The following is a 7,717-nucleotide window of genomic DNA, read 5'->3' on the forward strand; positions in this document are numbered from 1 at the left end:
AAATATGAGTTAAATATATTATAGGTACTAATATTCTACATTTAATTTTTTATAAAAATGAGTCTGAGTTTTACAACTTATTTTGACACTTATTTTGACTCGTATTTTAAGAAACATAATTCACAAAAATACTTTAAAATGCAAGCGTTTATGGGCGACGTTAGAACCATTTTGCCAATGCTAGTTGGAATGAAACAGTTTTTGAACATTTTTTAAAAAATAATTGATTATTTTGATAATTTTTTCTTCCAGGGTTAACAAAGAGCTAGAAAGGTTAACCAAGAGAAAGGGAAACTAACCAACTCATTACCAGAAAGACATGGAAGACCAGCCATGGGACAACCATTTCGCTACGTACCTCCAAAAATATACGAAATGTGTAACTACTACCCCACCTATTTATAACATCCACATCACAACCACTTCAATTCCTTATATGTGATATATATTATTCCCTTCTCTCTCTCTCTCAAATTCAAGTGTTACTAAGAAAAAATAAAGGTGGACGAGAAAGATTGCCAAGAAAATGCCGAGTAAGGTCACAGTAGAGGACCCAAAAGTCCCCTTACTTGACCACTCAAGATCAACCGTCGGATCAGAAGGTGATCAACACCTAGATCTTCCACGGAGGGTCTTGATTGAATCAAAGAAGCTATGGCATACTGTGGGCCCCGCCATCTTCAGCCGCCTCGCCTCCTACTCCATGTTCATTATCACCCAAGCTTTCGCCGGTTACCTTGGCGACCTTGAGCTCGCTGCTGTCTCCATTACCGTTAATGTCGTAGTTGGTTTCGACTTCGGCCTCATGGTACCTCTCCTCTAGTCCTCTCTCTCCTGTATAACCGAAAATTGTCAATTAATGATTTTTTTTATTGTTTATATAGCTGTTCGGATATGTGCAATCACACATACCATACTAGGACACCCATGCGGATTAATTGATTTGAATAACCATTCTTAAATTGTATTTTAAAGTGAAATGTTAAAGGTTAATTTGTTTGTTTGGAACAATTAATGTTTATGCAAATTAATTACTTTTTGTTGCATGTTTTACTAGTTGGGGATGGCAAGTGCTTTAGAGACTCTATGTGGACAAGCCTATGGAGCCAAGAAGTATTACATGTTGGGTGTATATATGCAACGTTCTTGGATTGTGATATTCATGTGTTGTGTACTTCTCTTGCCTTTGTACATATTTGCTTCTCCATTCTTGAAGCTACTGGGACTGCCTACAGAAGTGGCTGAGCTAGCTGGGATTGTGTCCTTGTACATGATTCCACTTCACTTCAGCTATGCCTTTCAGTTTCCACTGCAGAGGTTCCTGCAGAGCCAGCTCAAGACCGGTGTCATCGCGTGCGTGTCGCTGGTGGCTCTGTTGGTGCATGCGTTTGTCAGCTGCTTGCTTGTCCATAAGCTTCAGCTCGGAATGATTGGCATTGCAATTAACTTGAGTTTATCGTGGTGGATCACCACGCTTGGGCTGTTTGGTTACACCGTTTATGGTGGCTGTCCACTCAGTTGGAGTGGATTCTCCATTGAAGCCTTTTCTGGTCTTTGGGAGTTTGCTAAACTCTCTGCTTCTTCCGGCCTCATGCTTTGGTATATATCTCGATCTCTATTGGTGTATTCTTACCTATTTCTCAAACTGATGTGTTTAGTCTATTAGATTTTTATTCCTTCAACTACACACTTATAACTTGAAAATTAGGTCTAAATAAGATTGCTGGCTCGTATTTCAATAGTTTATTTTGGTAATTAAATTCTGTTATTAATTAATTCCATTACATTTTGTCGCCTTTTGTGTTAACCAGTTTGGAGCATTGGTACTACAGAATACTTATATTGATGACTGGAAACTTGAAAAATGCAGAAATTGCAGTGGATGCTTTGTCCATATGGTCAATATCTTCTTTGTTTGTTTGAGCGTAAAATATTTTTTAAATAATTTATTCAATAATTTTAGACAGGTTCGCCCTATTCGATGGAGTCGACCTCAATCCAAATACCAAAATAAAAAATAAAAAATAAAAAATAAAAAATATATTTTACTTGGAAAAATAAAATATTTTAGGTCTAAACAAATTGAGCTCGACATCTTAGAAATTACAAGAAAAATACAATTTTTTTTTTTTTGAAATGTGAAAAATAAAAATATTATGCAATATAATTCTTATAGCATTATATAATTCATTTTTCTGCGTTTACTTTCATGAATTTGTAAATTCTAAATTCTTTATTTCTGTATTGATTCGTTTGCGTTTTTTCTCTTCCCGAAGCATAATGGGTGGGAGATGATGATTCCTCTTGCATTCTTTGCCGGAACTGGGTAACATTTCTTGACTTAACATTTATATATATTAATTTTTAATTTTCCTAAATTATTTTGATAGACCATTTACTATGAAGCCACCAATATTACAAGAAAAGAATATTTTGAAAATAAAAGCTGATTTGATCAATTAAATTTCATTGTCAAACAGGGTGGCAGAAATTTTCTATTGGGGCAAATAGTGATATAATAAAGTTACATTTAATAAATAAATTAAATAATTATAATATATATATATTTTTTTCAGAACAAATTTATAAATAATATGAGAAAAATAAATAGAAAGAAGATTAGCTATCAATCCATTAATAAAGTTGTCATTGAATTGTTTTGTATTTATTTATTTATTTATTATTATTCTCTTTTGATTGGTAAATAAAATAAGTTGAACAAGAAGAAAGTACCTGGTGATTACAGAATTGATATGTGATTGTGTAAACATGTACTCCCTACTAATTTTGTCTTTGAGCCATTGATTCAAATCAAATCCTTCACATACTCCACTATGAACCTCACGTTCTCTCGTCAGATTTAGTGATAGAACATTAAAAACGGAAAGATAATATCTTTTCTAGATTGATTATCACGAAACAAAGTGAGAGAGAAAAAAAAAAGGTTGAAGAAATTAAAGGATCATATTTTCATAGAACTAAAAAAGAAAAAAGAAAAAATCTGACATATTTCGGGTTGAAAATTGTTTTTAGAGAAATGAACCAAATTTGCTCTAACTGAACGTTTTGATCAATTGGAGAAATATTTTTATGATAATATGATACAGGGTGAGGGTGGCAAACGAGCTCGGAGGAGGCAATGGAAGAGGAGCCAAGTTTGCTACAGTGGTGTCAGTGATGACATCTATAGTGATCGGTCTCTTTTTTTGGTTATTGATTCTGATGTTTCACAATCAACTTGCCTTAATATTCTCATTCAGCAAACCTGTCCTCGAAGCAGTAAGCAAGCTTTCAATTCTCCTAGCCTTCACCGTTGTCCTCAACAGTGTTCAACCAATTCTTTCCGGTAATAATTCAAACTTAGCTTTACTTGCACAAATTATCAACGCTCAAATCGGAGTAACAATACAAAATTAAAGGGTTGATGTGTGTGTGTGTGTGTGTGTATATTTTTTTTCTTCTTCTTTTTACAGGGGTTGCTGTTGGATCTGGATGGCAATCGTATGTTGCATGCATAAACCCTGGCTGCTACTATCTCATTGGAGTCCCACTCGGATTTATAATGGGATGGGGTTTTCACCAAGGAGTCATGCTGTGTATGTGCATATAATTGTATGTATATATTGATAATGTATAGAGCTCTCTTGGTTCACTCACTAATGCGTAAATGGACGGCATTATCTTTAATTACAAAATTAGAAAAGTAATATAATTTCGTAAATAAAAAAATCGAAAAAGGCTAATGAATACCGAATATGATTTATCATAAAGAATATATTTTCTTTATCTATTAATATATATAGCACCTACTCATGATGAGTAGGTAAAGACGGTCCATAATGTATTATCATTATTTTGACGTGCTTATTTCGTTTGACAATGAGTAATACTTGAAATAGTTATGAATATATGGCAGTTTATTTTTGTATGTGAAATAAAGTGGATTAATTTTTTAAAAAATTATTTTATCAAATAGATAAGATTGAACAGTTTTAAAGACACTGCCACCATTCAGATTTAATAATTGGTGGTCCTTTTATTTTAGGTTGCGGTGACCACAGGTGAGGGCCAAGTTTTACATTTATAAAAGCCACTCCTATCTTTCACTATAAATATAGCTAGGGCGAGTAGGGATCATCCCAAGGGATTGGAGTCTGAGTTGATTGTGGAATCGCCATTAGGGTTAAAAGGTCGAGTGATCAAACAATTGATTGGTTGATTGATTAGATTAGAGAGCAACTAAATTAAACTAAATAATTGAATGCAATGGAGAGTAAGTAAGAGAGAGAAGAGTCTTGGGGTTTAGAGATTACCACCACGCAATGCATTTTTATATTATTGACAAGTGATTAATGAGGGCAATTAGGGTGTTGCAATATTGGTGTGTGTGTATTTGATTGATTCAACAACTAAGGATGACTAATTAAGCATACATTGTCTAACCAATATGTGAAAAACACAATATATCTAGCAATTAAGTATATATTGTCTAAATAGCATGTGAAAAGCACAACATATCTAGCAAATCATTGATCATTTTCATTGAACTCACAACCATGCATAACACAAAATTAGAGACATATGCTACTTGCATTCAAAAGTATGAAGTATCAAACAACTAGCATGGATTGTCTTCCCATCTAATATTATACTATCACTAAACTACAATTAAGCCATTGAAATTAAACTAATTTAACTAAGAAGGAGACACAATCCATCAAGATATGAGCATAAACCATCTAGAGAATCACAAGAACATCCTTTTAAGCACTATGTTTTGACAACCTCTAAATTTATGGCATCAATACACATAGACATGCATTAATAACACAAAATCTAGAGATAAGCACATGAACATCTATTCTAACATACATAGATATATGGATAGAACGAAATGATCAATTGGAAGCATTAAACCACATAAATCATTGATTAAACAAGATCTATATATATCAAAGTGTCAAAACATTAATTACAACACTAATCCCTCAATAATACACAAGATTAAGATATAGAAAGCATGCTTCGGGCTAACTCTAGCCCCAAGAGGATGTCTAGCCACTCACGGTGATGATGCTCCAACCCTCAAGGGCTAACTCCATGGAAGAGGTTTGCTCCTTGTTGATGAAGATCTCCAATGGTGTCTCTAGCCTCCTCCTCCAAGCTTCCTTAGAGATGGTATATCTCCCAATTCAAGTATTGGTCTCTATCTCCTATATGTTCTACATCTAAAAAACAATCCTTATCCTTATATAAGTAGGTTAAAATCACTCCCCAAATGAGCTAGGGTCGTGCACACAATATTCTCCAATGATTGGATAAAAGACAACTTTCAATGAGCTGGAATTTTAACTTTTTGCACTTGGAGGAAATTTGATCTATTGAACTTTGGACTTGGATCGATCGAATTGGCTGAGATCGATCAAACTGAGGCTGGATCGATCCAATTGGCTGAGCTTTTTGGGAAAAGACAAATCCGAGATATTTTGGGAGATATTTTTGGGAAAAGAACAAAGGTGGTTAGTGGGTGGACAACTATGGATAAGATCAATCATTTGGATAAGGACAAAGGTGTTTGATCGATCGAAGAATGATGTTGGATCGATCGAACTTTTGGACTTAAGTGCTTTTGGGTCAAAGCTTGGATCTATCTTGAAGTGCTGAGATCGATCAATGTTCGATCGATCGAACCTTGGACTTGGATCGATCGACCTTGCTGCTTTGCTTCATTTTGCTTCTTTCTTCCTCCACTTTGCTTCTTTCTTGGTTTAATATCAGAATTGCTTCAATTAAGCTCTTATTTGGCTGAGTTAGCTTATTTTCGGGATAAGTGCCTGAAAATGGAAATAATACGAAATCAATCTAAAACGGCAAAGTAAGATAGATAAAGGTACTAGAATGCCTAAGCTTAAGGGGTTTAAATACGCACTTTTCAGTGCTCATCAATAATATATAACAACTTCTTGAAAATATATATTTCTTTTGCAAATAATAGTGTTTATAAATGTGAATAGGGAAAATTTGTATTATCAATTGTAATCAGGAATGATTTGATATTTGTTATATTAATTAAATGATATAAATCGGTTAATAAATAGGGTATATGGGCCGGAATGATATCGGGTGGAACTGCAGTTCAAACTTTGATATTGGTCATTATTATCATTCGATGCGACTGGGAAAAGGAGGTAAAAACCTACCAATTAAGTACTTGGGCATGTATTTACTTTTATGTTTAATCTAATTATGTGTACCAAATTTTTTTTATTTATTTTTTGGTAAATGTACCAATTTAATTAAGTCATTCAATTTGATTAATTTTATGTTGAATTGTAGGTGGAAATAGCAAGCATGCGTGTGAAGAAGTGGGGAGATTTAAATCAACAATAGTCCACTGTTAGAATATTAATTAAACAATTATTTATTCATTTTTCTATTTTTATCGAAAGTATGACTTATAGGGTGTGTGCTCTAAAGGTCTGAAGCCTTACCACTAGTACAACACTACTACACCTATATTAATTAAACAGTTTAGCCTCACAACAACTCCTGATTTATTCTACCATTACATGTTAAATATATTGTAATATATATATATATATATATATATATATATATATGTATGTATGTATATGTAACTTTTGGTTTTAGGTTGCAACTATTCAGAAGATATGTGACTTTTGGTTTATGATGAGCACTGAAAAGTGCGCATTTAAATCCGTTAAACTTAAGCATTCTAGTACCTTTATCTATCTTATTTTGCTGTTTTAGACTTATTACGTGTTATTTATATTTTCAGGCACTAATCCCAAAATTGAGCTAACTCAGCCAAATAAGAGCTTAATTGAAGCAATCCTGAGATAAACCAAAGAAGGGAGAAAAGTGGAGAAAGAAAGGAGCAAAAAGGAATCAAGTTGTGCAGCTCAAAAGTTCGATCGATCCAACTTAGAGTTCGATCGATCGAATATCTATGATCGATCACAGTACTTCTCGATAGATCCAACCTTGGCCTTTGCTGAAATTCCAAGTTCGATCGATCGAACATCACCTTCGATCGATCGAACCCTATTTTGTCCTATTCAAATGATTGATCTTATCCACAGCTGTACGTCTACCAACCACTTTTGTCTTTTTCCCCATAAATATCTTGAAAATATCCCAACCTTGTCATTATCCGGAGGAGTCAGACCTTTTCGATCGATCCAAGATGCAGTTTGATCGATCGAACCCATTTTCGATCAATCCAAGTTAAGGTTCGATCGATCGAACTTCCTCCAGTGAGAAAAAGTTAAAGTCCAGCTCATTTATTCCGTCCTTCATCCAATGATTGGAGAATATACCTTGCACGACCACAGCTCATCATGGGGTGTATTTGACCTACCTATATAAGGAATATGATACACTTTTTGAGGGAGTCTCTTGTCACACATTGAAAATCATCTTGGAGGCTATTCTTGGAGAGGAAGAAGGGAGGAAGCTAGAGCAACCTTTGGAGGAGACCTTCATCATCAAGGAGCAGATTTTCACCATGGATTTAGCCCTTGAGGGTTGGAGCTTCATCATCATGAGTGGCTAGACATCCTCTTGGGGCTAGAGTTAGCCCCAAGCATGCTTTCTATACTCTAAGCTTGTGTATTATTGAGGGATTAGTATTGTATGATACATCTTGATATTCATGTATATATAAATCTTGATTATTTCATGGTTTGTATGGTTT

The 7,717-nt window shown here is 34.2% G+C and overlaps 1 pseudogene; it reads left to right on the forward strand.

Annotated features, from left to right (window-relative positions):
* Positions 1 to 526: 526 nt before the first annotated feature.
* Positions 527 to 6,390, forward strand: LOC132282015 (protein DETOXIFICATION 27-like; annotated as a pseudogene).
* Positions 6,391 to 7,717: the final 1,327 nt, after the last annotated feature.

The sequence above is a fragment of the Cornus florida genome, unplaced genomic scaffold (genome assembly GCF_030987335.1).
Source record: "Cornus florida cultivar Cherokee Brave unplaced genomic scaffold, ASM3098733v1 CherokeeBrave_3.0.0_Hap2_Chr11, whole genome shotgun sequence".
Classification (NCBI taxonomy): Eukaryota; Viridiplantae; Streptophyta; class Magnoliopsida; order Cornales; family Cornaceae; genus Cornus; species Cornus florida.